The sequence below is a fragment of the Benincasa hispida genome, unplaced genomic scaffold (genome assembly GCF_027475165.1).
Source record: "Benincasa hispida cultivar pf3 unplaced genomic scaffold, pf3_genome.v1.1 HicScf768, whole genome shotgun sequence".
In the NCBI taxonomy this organism is placed as follows: Eukaryota; Viridiplantae; Streptophyta; class Magnoliopsida; order Cucurbitales; family Cucurbitaceae; genus Benincasa; species Benincasa hispida.
Genome location: NW_028326897.1, coordinates 14,374 through 28,746, shown reverse-complemented (window position 1 = coordinate 28,746; position 14,373 = coordinate 14,374).

Sequence of the window (14,373 nt, the reverse complement as noted above, 5' to 3'; positions counted from 1 at the left end):
TAGCATAACAAAAGGTTATCCATCACCAACGTATAGGGTGACCCTCCATTCCTCGACGCATGGCTCACTTGCACGGCTTGATTGGCATGGGTGCATGGTGCTAGCCACCAACGCATAGGCGTGCTTGGTCGTTCGATGCATGGGCATGCTAGGCCACATAGGCTGCACACGGCGCCTTGTAGCTTGGCCGAGTGCACGGGCGCATGAGCGTGCTGCTTCGACGCATGGGCGTGCGACTTGTGCTAGCCATCGCTCGCTCACTCGCACAGCTGCATGGACTGTCGTGCGCTTGGCTACACGGTAGGGCCCTTCGATGCATGACACGGCAGCTCGGCTGAGGCGCTTAGTGCGTGGGGCGTGGCCGCTCGGCAGTGTGCGCAACACATGGGCGCATCCCCTCGACAGTGTGCTCAGCGCACGGGCATGCCCACTCACGCATGGTTTAGGCGTCCGGTCGAGGCAGCTCGACACATTGGCCTGGGCGTTGGCCGATGCTGCTCGACGCATGGTCTGGCGCTGGCCGAGGCTGCTCGACGTATTGACCTTCCTTTTTCCTCTACTCGTGTGCCTTCCAACGCATCATCTTTTTTTTTTCTTTCTTCAGCCGCATGCCTTCACCAACAAATCCTCCAACGCATCACTTTGTCACCCTTTCAACGCATCACCATACTAATTTTCATTCTTAGCCAAAATTTCCAAATTTTCCCCAAAATCAAACTTTCACATATTCCTTTCTTCACCATTCCATATTAGTTTTCACATCAACCTACTCATCACACAGCTCTCAATAGGCAACACACTTAAGTAGAAAATTTAGGATTCGAGGTTCACAAGGTTGTCGCATGCTTTCTCAAAACATAGGCTGCCGCATGCTTGTCCCCGCATAGCCTTTCCTCTCGGCCATACTTCAGCCTCTTTCAATGCCCAAATAACCTCTCGAATGTTTATGGCCAACGCATGGCACAGCACCAACGCTTAGCACAAGGCCAACGAATTATCAAATACTTAGTCATTTCTCTAGCTTCCAACACATAGTTCTTTTGGCATCATACTTGAACCAAAATTTCACTAGTTAAGGTTTAACTCAAAGCTACTCAACAATCTATTTAACCACTTAGAATTTTCCTTCTCTTTAACATAGGATTTAACTTCCACTTAGTTAATTTCCCTTAATCACCTGCTTGAGTAGGAAAATGAAATCCGGGTTTCACACACCGGCCCCTCATTTTTTCCTTCTTCGCCACCGTGCCCTCTCCTCTGTCGGTCTCCCTTGCCACCGATCCCTCTCCCGCGTTCGTCTCCTTCAAGCTGCCGTCGCCACGTGCATTTCCTTCAAGTCGTCGCCGCCTCCTTTAGCTGTCACCGCTTCTGTCCAGTCGCCGCCTCCCCTCCTTCAGCCCCCGCCCGCTGGTAATATTTTCCCGATAATCTTCCCCCTTTATTTTCTCTTATTTTGTATATTAATTTAAACCATTATTTTTAATTTATAACATGTTATTGTGGATTGAGTTTTATTATTATTATTATTATTATTATTGTGGATGTTATTATGGATTGTTTTTAATTTAAGCCATGGATTGTGGATGTTATTGTTGATTGAGTTTTTTTTCCCTTTTCATTCGTAAGGTTATGGATTACTTAATACATTAATAGATGTGACAATTTTTACAATTTGGTAGATATTGTGAATTGTGGATTATGGATGTTATAATTTATGTAATTTTTTAGATTATGGATGTTATAATTTACTTAATCTTGGACTAAGTTGAGGGGGGAAATTCAATAACATTAGGGACAAAAAATGTCAAATCACCTATTATAAATTATTTAAAATTTTAAATTCTCCGAACTTGGAATTTTGTATTAAATTAATCAAAATTCATGCTTAATAAAGACTTTTTACTTTGTCCTATAATCCAAGTTATTGTTTTGGATTACAAGTTGGTCAGAAAAGATTTATTTTTAAGGATGAATAAAGAATGGATTAAACTAAGGAATAAGTTATCAGTGGAGTATAAAGAAGGAGTATCCCAGTTTTTAGATATGGTGAAGTTTCATGTTAATAATTCCGGACGAATAAAATGTCCATGCAAGAATTGTATGAATTCAATTTAGAAAAAAATAGATATCGTGGAACGACATCTATTAACATATGGAATATCTCCTTCATACTGTGAATGAGTATATCATGGAGAGCCAGTAAACTTATCTAGAGGTTTTGAAAGTCATACAACTCATTCAATATAAAATGTTGAAGTAGATAGTATAGAGAGTAATGTTGTCAAGAAAATGAGATGTTGAATCTTATAAACGATTTACAAGTTCTAATTGAAAACGAAAATGCAAATGAAGAAAGGATTGAGAATGAAAGGTCCTCTAATGGTCAAGAAAGAGATACCACGAACTTATTCGAGGATTTAATGACCGAAGCACGTAATGAATTATACCCTAGTTGTTTACAATTTTCATCCTTGAACTTTTTAGTGAAGTCGATGCATATCAATCTTCTCAACGGCTGGCTACAAATCGTTTGACATGTTGTTGGAATTGTTAAAACCAACGTTTGCAGCTGGCACCGCTATACCTACTTCCTTTTATGAAACCAAGTGAAAATTGCGTGAATTAGACCTAGGTTATGAGTTTATTCATGCATGCAAATATGATCGTGTATTGTATTGGAAAGTTTGCAGATTTGCAATAATGCCCCATTTGTGGTTAGTCTCGGTACAAAGTTAATGTTGGCAAGGGTAAAAAAATACCACATAAGATATTGCATCATTTTTCCATTGATACCGAGATTAAAACGATTGTTTGAATCAAAAGAAGGCGTTTCTGACATGAGATGACATAAGGATAAGCGAGTTGAAACGGAGGATGTATTGCAACATCCAATTGATGGAGAGGGGTGGAAACATTTTGATCGTGAATTTCCTCATTTCACTTTAGATCCCTGAAATGTTCGTTTGGGACTAGCTTTAGATGGGTACAATCCATTTTGAAATATGAGCACTTCTTATAGTATGTGGCTTGTGGTGATAATTCCTTATAATTTGCCCCATTGGAAATGCATGAAGGAAACAAACTTCTTCATGTCTTTGCTCATACCTGGTCCAAAATCTCCTGGAAAGAAAATTGATATTTACTTGAAGTCGTTGATTGAAGAGTTGAAAGAGTTATGGACAACTGATGTGCGAACTTATGATTCTATTACTGGTGAGTTTTTTCAACTATATGCTACCTTATTATGGATGATTAATGACTTCCCTGCATATGGTGACCTATTTGGGTGGAGCATAAAAGGTTGTCAAGCATGTCCAATATGCAAAGAAGATAAATCGTCCTTCGGGATAAGAGGGAAAATATCATTTATGGGACATCGACGTTATCTTCCAGAGAATCATAGTTGGCGTCGAAGTAGGCAACATGATGGTAAAGTTGAACGTAGACCTCCTCCAGTCGTAATGAATAGAGAAGAGATCTTAAAACAAATAGATATGTTAAACTTTTCTATACTTAGCAAATATCCATGGAAGAGAAAGAAAATGAATTCTAAACTAGACTAAGAAAAGTATTTTTTTCCAACTTCCATATTGGTCCAGACTATTGTTACGACATAAATTGGATGTAATGCATATTGAAAAAAACATATGCAACAATTTGGTAAGCACATTGTTAAATATTGAAGGAAAGACAAAGGATACAACGAACGCTCGATTAGACTTACAAGATTTGAAGATGAGAAAGAACCTATACTTGATACAGGTCGATAACAAATTTGTAAAACTACACGCAACATACATATTAACTAAGGTTGAACGGATTTCGTTTTGTAAGTATTTGAAATCAGTGAAATTTCCTGATGGATTTGTGTCTAACATAGCACGATGTGTGAATGATAAAGATGGAAAAATATCAGGGTTGAAAACACACGATTGTCATGTGTTGCTTCAAAGACTACTCCCTATTGGTATTCAAGCATACTTACCGAAGAACGTATCCACTGCTATTGTTGAATTGTGTACATTCTTTCATGACTTATGTGCAAAGACAATATGTGTAAGTGATTTGAACATATTACAAGCAGACATCATAGTCATAATTTGTAAGTTTGAGAAAATATTTTCGCCTGCCTTCTTCGATGTGATGGTACATCTTGCAGTTCATCTACCATATAAAACCAAAGTGGTGGGTCTAGTTAGTTACAATTGGAAGTATCCTATTGAAAGAAGTTTATGACCATTAAAACAATTTGTATGGAACAAAGCACATCCCGAGGGGTCTATAGCGGAAGCATATGCAATGAATGAATCATGGAACTTCTACTCACGATATCTAAGTGGGATTGAAACGAGATTCAATAGAGATGAACGAAATGATAATAACATTCTCGATCATGAGATATTTGTTGAATTTGAATTATTTAGGCAGAGTGTACGACCATTAGGGGCGTCAACTTTATGGACGCTATCAGCGGAGGAAAAATGTATCGCTTGGTATATTCTCAACAATTGTAAAGAAATAACAAACTATCGCAAGTACGTTTTAAACTTTTTCCTTTTCTAACTTATAGGGTAAATCCTTTGATATAACTTTCAAATGATCAATTTTGTAGGCAACACTTGAGGTTAATTCATCGTGAAGCTCAAAGCGCCTCTGACTTATATATAAAGCATCAACGCAAATTTCATGATTGGTTCAAATCTTAGGTATACATAGTCATTTTGTAGGCAACAGTTGAGAGATTATTAATTTTTCGTAATAATTTTTAATGTATAATTAATTATTAGGTTCAACAACGGAACGAGAGAGAAGATATCTCCGATGATTTCTTTTCACTTGAAATGGGACCTTCGTCTAAGGTGCACTCTTACAATGCATGCATTGTTAATGAAATACGGTTTCACACTGTCGAGCGTGATAATCATCGAGCTACCAAAATAGTGGAGTCCTAGTGGCCGGGGAGATCAGTAGGAATGGAAGTGTGGATAACAATTTCTACAGTGTTGTAGACGAAGTATTAGATTTCCAATATTCGAACAAAAGATGTGTTTTTTTGTTGAAGTTTAAATGGTTTGACACAGATAACAATAAAAGTAATATGACACACGTGGATTTAGGATACAAACCGATCAATACATCACTCTTTTTGGTATGTCGATATGCCTTTCATCTTTGCTATCTAAGCACAACAAATCTTTTACATTGATGACATCAAATATGGTCGCAATTGGAAAGTTGTTCAAGTAGTCCAAAATAAGCGAATATAGGATGTACCAGAAGTGGATGATGTTGAAAACACACAACTAGATTTACTAGAAATTGTTGGTGGAGTCCGAGTGGATGAAACCATTGAGGAGGTTACTTTATATAGAGTGGACGTTGATCCTATAGTTATGGAAAGACCAATTATAGGACATGGCAATCATGACTTCATAAACGATGATGATGAAGAACAATTATCTCCCAATAACAATTCAAGTGTTGATGAATAATTTGAATTAGATTACGATGATGAGTAATGATGTATCTACTCAATTCTCTATTTACACGTATTTCATATTAATTTAATATTATTTTGTCTTTTTTGTGTTTATTGATAACTTGTAAAAAATACAAGTTATCTTTGCTCTTAAGTTAGGACAATTAGGGTTTTTAATGATAAATTCTCCTCATTTTTGTTAGAAACGCATGGATTTAAGTGAACAATAGCAAATTCATGTAAGAAAAGTTTTATCAATGATTATCGCGGTGCTAACGCACTGTCATCCAGGAGTTGAACGCAGAAACTAACATTAATGCGTTAAGACAAATGCCGCAGGGAAAACTTAAACGCATGAGCCATGCATCGAAGGGAACTCAACGCATAGAAGATTCATTGCTTCGGGCTGATTGTGTCACATCATCACTTGCAAGCATGGGCACCTGCAATAGGTGGCGTCTGAAAAGCTCCCAAAGGTCAAGCGGCCAACTAAGATATGGAATTTAATGATGATTAGGGCATGGACTTAAATGTAGCCCATCCTTCAAATGGACGAGACCAACGCCTATAAATACTTGAAGACCCTCCGAAATCAAGAGTTCGGACAATTAGATACTCCATACTCTCTGTAAACTTGTAAACTTAGTTTTAGTTGTAGAAGCTATGCCACGGTGCAAGCCTATCGAAGGAGCTAAGAACCACCACCACCACTGGCCAAGGAGTAGAGAAAGTCATTCTTGAGATAGATACTCTGTCCATTACTCTTAAAAGTGATTGTACACAACAAAGTTGAGCCAAAGAACTACAAGAGATTGTATTCTTTGGCTTGACGTAGTTTTCTTCTTAATATCATTTCCATTTCATCTTGATTGAATAGTTCTTTGTAAAGACTCATTTGATCCTTTATAAAATTCATATATTTGATCATCACTTTTGCTATTGTTTATCCTCTGTCTATCTTGAACGCATTAATACTTCATGCATAATTCTGTTATAACGCCTAAACCAACTTGACAACTTGGTGAAAGCATCTTTAACTTAGTTGTTTGAAAGAATAGCTAAGTTGCATTAAGAAGAACGCCTAGTACAGCTAGAGATAGACTTACTGGTGTTTCTTGAATTCTAAAGTTAGACGCATACATCCTAGAGATAGACTTGTATGTCATTTGCATTGAGAAATGTTAAATGAAGTCTAACGCATGAACAGAAAGATAGGCAAACCATCCCATTCCATCCACATCATTTAAGTTGTGTGCAATTATCTTTAACCGACGCGTCCACTTACTAAAATTCCATTCTCATATGAACCATCATTTTCCACTCAGCTCTTTTTGACTCGTGTTGCACAGGCATGGCATGCTAATGTAAATAATACATCTTTTGCATTGTTTTAGAAAACACCCCCTACTGCAAGTACGACGCATTTTCTGTGTTTAGTGAAATGAATCCCTGTGATCGACCCTGGACTTGCCAGGAACTTAGATTAGATTTATACTTGGGTTTAATCTAGGAAAACTTGAACGCCGCCATTTTAAGGAGTTGTGCGCTTTCTGTGAATAATTCTAACGCCCCGACGCGTTGCACATGTTTGGACGCATCAAGGCATAATACAGCACTCATACTTAGAATTTATTTTTCCAATCTGTTCTATTCTAGACACTCTTAACGCACCACACGATAGCAAGCGAACAAGTTTTTGGCGCCGTTGCCGGAGATTCAGCAACAAGAACTAACCAGAAATTTCGTTTGTATTTGTTGTACGAACACTTCAATTAAAGGAAGTATTACAAGCTACGCCTAGGCTTGTGAACGTGTATGAACAGGAATGACACTTCTGAATTCACATACGACCTCAAGATTGAACGAACCTTCCGACGTCGGAATCGATCCAACCGTCGACGAAGGTTAAGGCAACAATTACTCAGACAGCAAGAAAGGGAAAGAGCAATGGCGGAAGAACAACAAAAACAAAAAACTAGCTCAGCAACTGTCTCGAGCTGCCCAGAACCCAATCCTGATGGCAAATAACAGCACGCATCCTATGAGAGAATACGCGTCCCCTGTGCTATATGATTTCTCTCCAGGAATCATGTATCCAACGCCTGATGGAACCAGGTTTGAGATGAAATCTGTGATGCTCAACGCCTGATGGAAACACTTTATTATAAGAAAAGTTCAACTGATAATTATGTTCCAAAAGACACTTTACAGAAACTAAGTTTCTTTTTAAATCAGGAACAATAAATACATAATTTAGAATGAGAAATTTATTCTGTAAACATAACTAAAGACCTTCCACTGCCATAGTTGAAACAACTGCCCATTCAAACTCGCATTATCATCTCACCAGCATCAAGTTTCCACTAGGAACTAATTCTTGAAACGAAGAATAAACATAGTTTGTGGCCCTAGAGTCAATAATCCAAGCAGAATCGTCATTCTCCACTAAACAAGTTTCCAAAACAAGCAAATCACATTTACCTTATTTTGCCTTCTTCTTCCAAATATCTGGGACAGTTTCTCTTCAAGTGTCCATCCTGGTTGCAATGGAAATATTTTTCCTTGTCTACCCCTTGAAGCAGCAACTCCTGGGTTACCAGCAACCATCCCTTTTCCACCCTTCTTCTCCTTCCACTTTTTGGTACTGGAGGAAGAAGGTACAAACTTAGTTTCTGAGGTTGAACCTTTATAGAATTGTTTAGATGATGAAGCAACATTTGCTTCACCTTTATTCTCCTTGCTTTTCAACAAGGACTGGAAAGTTTGCAGCTCTCATTGAGCAGGGCAGACAGGTTATAGTCAATCTTGTTCAGAATAGCATTACTACGAAAGTGCAGGAAGCTTTCTGGTAAAGATTCCAGTATGATGCTAACCTGGCTGGCCTCATCGATGCTTGAACCGTTCATCTCCGCCACGTTGAAGTGGATCATCATGTTGAGAACATGTTCCCAAACAGACAACTCTTCTTGCATATATGAATTGAAGATGTACTTGAGAGCGTCGTGCCTGAGCTGTATGGACGGTTGTTCGAACATTCCCCTCAGGGACTCCATGATCTCACGTGCAATGACCATGGATCATGCTTCGTGGCCAATACTTTGTTAAGGTTTTCCAAGATATACACTCGGATCTTTTCGTTTACCCTTGTCCATCGGCCATATGCTTCCCGAATATTTTGAGTAGTAGTAGGAGGTGGAATGGGAGGACACTTCTACATCAGGACAAAACGTAAGTCATCGATGATTAAAATCGTGTTTATGGTGTTTCATCAATGATTAAAATCGTGTTTATGGTATTTTTCCAACCAGCGTAATTTTCACCAGTTAATTTGTCGATGACAAGCAAACTAAGAGTAGTTGTAGCCATTTAAATTGCTGGAAAAAAAAAAACTTAATTAAGTCTACTTGCATTGAACCACTTTTAGAAAAACCAATCAAGTTTTAGCAAAATAGTCTAGTGTACCCTAAGTGACATCCATTTTGCAACGATGCTCAGTGAGACAGGACAAAAATCACCATAGGGTGATCAAGTGCCCCTTCACTGAAATGAGACATTCTCAACCATTAGACTGAAACAACTCCTTGTAACTGTAACTGATAGTCACTATTGTTCAGTCCATAATTTGTTAACATCCTTAACAATTTTGTATAAGTGTAACCCCTCATTTTAGGTTATAGAGTCCTGCCTTAATGAGCCAACCTTAGGAAAAAGCCAATTAGAACAAGAGACTAAAGCAACCCTATCCATTTATGGAGATCAAATAAAGCATAATGCAAAATTGCCATCCTTTAGGAAGATACCCATGATGCCTCGAGGCGATGCATGATAGTTTATCCAACCTAATGAGAGAGATCGGAGGATATATTATCACACGTCCCACTCTCAATTATTATAAACACTCTCTCCATTCACCTTGATATTGACCTACCCAAACACCACCCGCAGAAGGACACCCATGGTGCCTCGAGGCCGAGAGTAGAAGTCACGGTGTGAACTTTTAGAGAGAAACGTGTAAAGGTTAAAGTGAAGTGTCATATACCCTATTTTCCTCTCACGAGTGTTCTACTTAGGGTTAATTAACTTAGAAAATCTGGCTACTGATTTTATCTAAGTATTTGTTTAATTTGCTAAAAAACAACTCGTGTCTTTGATGATTAAACAACTTTGATTCAAGTCTTATTAAAATCTTTAACAGACTATCATCAAATTTGCATGCATGTAACAAATCTATCTAATTCACCTTTTCAGGTAGGTTCCTAGGTAAGGGTGCGACGTTTCCATCGACTTAAGTACCTCAGCCTAGCCATAACCAACCTTAAATAAAAGGTCCCTTATAGATATATTTGTTATATATTTAATCCTTTATTAGGAATCAATTTAATCCTATTAAATCGATTTAAAATATTAAACTTAGATTTCTAATCTCATCAGAAATGTGATCTTAGGTCTATCTCAATCAAATTTTAAAACACTTTTAAAAAAAGATTATAGCCTTAAATTTGCATGCAATTCTTTATTATTGATTTTAATTCTAATTTCATTTATTATAACACTTATAAGTAAATGAAACAATTAAAACCAATCATTGCAAACTAGACATACATAAATTATTTATAACAATTACAAATTAACTTAAGGTAATGTCATGCTTCATGCAATGTTCATTCATTACCAATATATAACTTTTATATAAATAAGTAATGAACTATGCTATAGCATACATTCCATACAACCATTCAACCTTATATTATAGCATTTATAATATAAATGATGTATGGATATGCTATAATGCATGCGTACATATACTATAACTCTTATATTATATGATGCATGAGCATGCTTTATGTAATTTAAATCATGCATTCTAATATATTATAACATTTACAATATAAAATGATGCATGAAAATAAATGCATAACCTATGGTGGGTTTTAAAACTATATGATATACATTATGGCATATAAAATAAACATACATCACATATATATTTACACTATAGTTGATGGGCTGGAATAGACAATCTCTAAAACCAGAAATTAAAGGCTAACGTATTACAAAATTTTGAGTCCACCGGTTTGGAACAAGTGAACCAGGTCTTGAACCACTCCACCAAAAACCCGTGCAGCTTATCGTGTAGCAAACTCCTGATCGTCGAGCAGTGAGGCGTCGAGTATAGACAATTGTTTATATGCGATCATGTAGCTTTTGACTATGTGATGAGCATGAAAGTCTACACAATCGTGTAGCGTGCATTGAGTATCATATACCATGCGATCGTGTAGATAATGATTATGTGATGAGCATGATAGTCTTCACGATCGTTTAGCACACACGCTTGCGTCGAGTATCATATACTGTGCGACCTTCTATCCATCGAGCGCCTTTGCGATCATGCAACCAACGCAACACGATCGTGTAGCAAACTCTACACGATCATGTAGCATTAGCTATGTGATCGTTTAGCAAATGTTACACAATCGTGTAGTAAACTCTACACGATCACATAACAAAATCTAAACAATCGTTTAGCTCTAGCTACAGATGCGACAACCACTGTTTTGTCTTCTCCATCGAAAAACATTGCAACCCTTCTTCTGAAGCCTCACGAGCGACTCAAAACTTAAACAAATACATACTCTATTGCAATTTATTGCCCAAAAACGCATGGCCCCTTACAAATTAACTTTATCAAATCAAATAGAAAGTCATAAACAGAGACTTCTATCCCATCAACAAACCATCCACATACATTTATCATATAAACGCAATGCAGAAACTAAAACCCACCACTACTGTAAATGAATTCAATACAAAAATGGAATTTGGAATCAGAACTACAACCTGGCTATGATACTAATTGAAGGAACTCGTATTGAAGGAGATCCTTGAGCGAAAGTGGATCGTCCAAATTCCATTTTTATTAAAAAACTAAATTTACAATAAACATACAAGATATGCATTCAAAATATATTACAGTATGCTTAAACAATAAATGGTTCAAGAGATATCACATTTGAAGAACCTTTCTTCGTGTAATTCCCTTCAATAGTTACGAGCCTCGAACTCAGCAACTTCTTGAAGACCTTCTTCAAGAACTTCACGAACCAAATAGATAGGATACTACCACAGTAAGCCTTTGGTATTCTAAGGGTGAGAACCCAAGAGTGGTGGACTCTGACTATTTTGGTTAAGAGGGATTGTTTGAGTTTGAAGGAGGAAGAAGATTGAAGAAACACACAAAATGATTGTGCAAAATTCAATTGTACAGCCAATTGCAATGCTCAAAACGTTGAGGAAGAGGAAAAAACTATTTTTTTATTCCTTTTGCCACAAAATTGAATAACCACCCATTAAGGTGGTTGGAAAGAAAATATGATAGATATTATTCAAAAATAATAAAATAATATAAATAAATATAATAACTAATTTATCATATTATATTTATATTAAACTATATGTTATATTAAATATAACATATAACCTCTAGTTTTAATATTGTATCATATATAATATAGACTATAGTTTTTTTTTCTCTATTTCATGGCATTTAATATAAATCATATTTATATTAAATTTAACAACTATGAATCTCATTTATAGAAAATATATTTGAATCTCATTCAAATACTGTTTCCTCCATTAAACTATAATGTATCAAATACATTATAACAATTATATCATATATAATTGAATCAATTTAATTGTATTATATATAATGAAATTCCCTCTTATTAATTTGAACAATTCAAATTAACCAAAAAACTGATTCTCAACTAAATCCTTTAAGCTACCAAGGGGACCTTATGGACCTGTAGCTTGAAACTCCAATGGTACGTGAATAATTAATTAAACTCTTTAATTACATTATCCACCATCCGTTAACTGTCGGACATCCCACTAAAGATCGACAACTGCATTCTTTATACTACAAATATATTTATGTGTCAATTGGATATAACCAATCAACAGTACGATGACCATTCACAAATTGCTCGTAAGTACAGCTGGCCAAATTACCGTTTTTCCCCTGTAGTTACATCTAACTCCTTAAGTACCACTGATCCCTCTAATGAACAATGGATCATAGTCTTATTGTGACTAAACCCCTATCGGGCCAAGAGAGGGTGTGACATCACATTGTTCAAGACCCGAAATTAGCCCTTAAATGAGCAATTTATCTACTTATCCATACTCCAGGGAAGGAGTGAATTCCATCGTGTGTAGTTGTATTCCTAGCTCCCCAATCAGACGAATCTCCAAAATGGTAGGTTTGTTGAGTCGACAATCTAGCAATTCTCACCCATACAAATCAAAGGACTGCCCTCATAGGCAGGAGTTTACAACTCACTTAGGATTTAGGTCATGTTACCTATGATCATTATGGTGAAATGAAAGTCTCTATTATGAACGGTGTTATATAATGAGACTAAACATTTTGTGGTCGGTCTTATAAAAACTCCTTTGTATAGAATATCCCCGTTCGCATGTCCAATACATGAATGATTGGGATCGGATCATTTGTAGTACTTTACAACAATTGTAACACCTACAGAGCGGGTCATACTCGTAGTGTCACTAAGATAAGGTACCCAACCTTATCTATATACTACATACCATTTAGATTATCACTTAAACATGATCCACCTATAGGTCTACATGTTTAAGTTACAAGGATAACCTTGGATGTTAGTTTATTGGTTTGTGATTAATGCAAGTTTATTGGTTTGTGATTAATGCAACTAAAACATCACATATTTCATAGACAAAGTGAATAAAATATCATATATTATTAATCACATAAGAGTTTGTTCATACAATGTTTACAAACTATAGGACCCTATGAGATTTAGGCCATCAACCCTAACACTATCATCAAGTCGTCATCTATAGTCATTGAGGTTAAGCTATGAACACAGAGTTACTTGCTATGGAAACTAATAAAACCTAGACTATTGTTCCATTACCAAATAGCGATCATTCTATAAGGTGCAAATGGGTTTATAAGGTTAAACACAAAGTCGATGGTTCGATAGAGAGGTATAAAGCTCGTATTGTAGCTAAAGGATATACTTAACAAGAGAGACTTGACTATATTGAAACTTTTCTCCCGTTGCCAAGCTTGTCACTGACAAGTCAAGGTTTTACTTAATATTGTTGCATCGATGAATTGGCCTTTAATTCAACTAGATGTGAACAATGCATCTTTACATGGAGACATAATAGAGGATGTTTATATGGATTTACCTCTAGGGTACAAACATAACATGGCTGCTAGAAAGGAGAGCACTTTTTTTTTGCAAATTGTATAAGTCAATATATGGACTTAAGCAAGCTTCTAGCCAATGGTTTGATAAGTTCTCCCATGTCTATTGTTGATTGGTTTCTTACAGTCAAAGTCCGACTATTCATTATCTAATCGTGGTACCAATGCAACGTTTATTGCTCTCCTTGTCTATGTTGATGATATCATAACCATTGGGGCTTATTCTGATGTTATCAATACCTAAGATCTCGACTCATTGAAGTACTTTTTTGGTTTAAAGTAAGCTTGTTCTTTCAAAGTTATTGCTATTTCTCAATGGAATTATGTTCTCCAACTATTGAAAGATACAAGTTTACTGACTTTTAAACCAACCTCTCTGCCCATGGACCCTTGTTTAAAGTTGAAGTCTAATGATAGTAAACATTTGATTGATGCTTATTCCTATCAGTAGTTGGTTGGCAGATCACTTTATCTCGTGATTAGCCGGCCAAATATCATATTTATCGTTTATAAACTCATCCAATACGTTGCTCTTCCATGTCAGTCCCACATGGCTGATGCTAATCACTTGCTACACTATTTAAAAAGTACTCCTAGTTAAGGATTTTTTATTAAGCTCTTACTATCATTC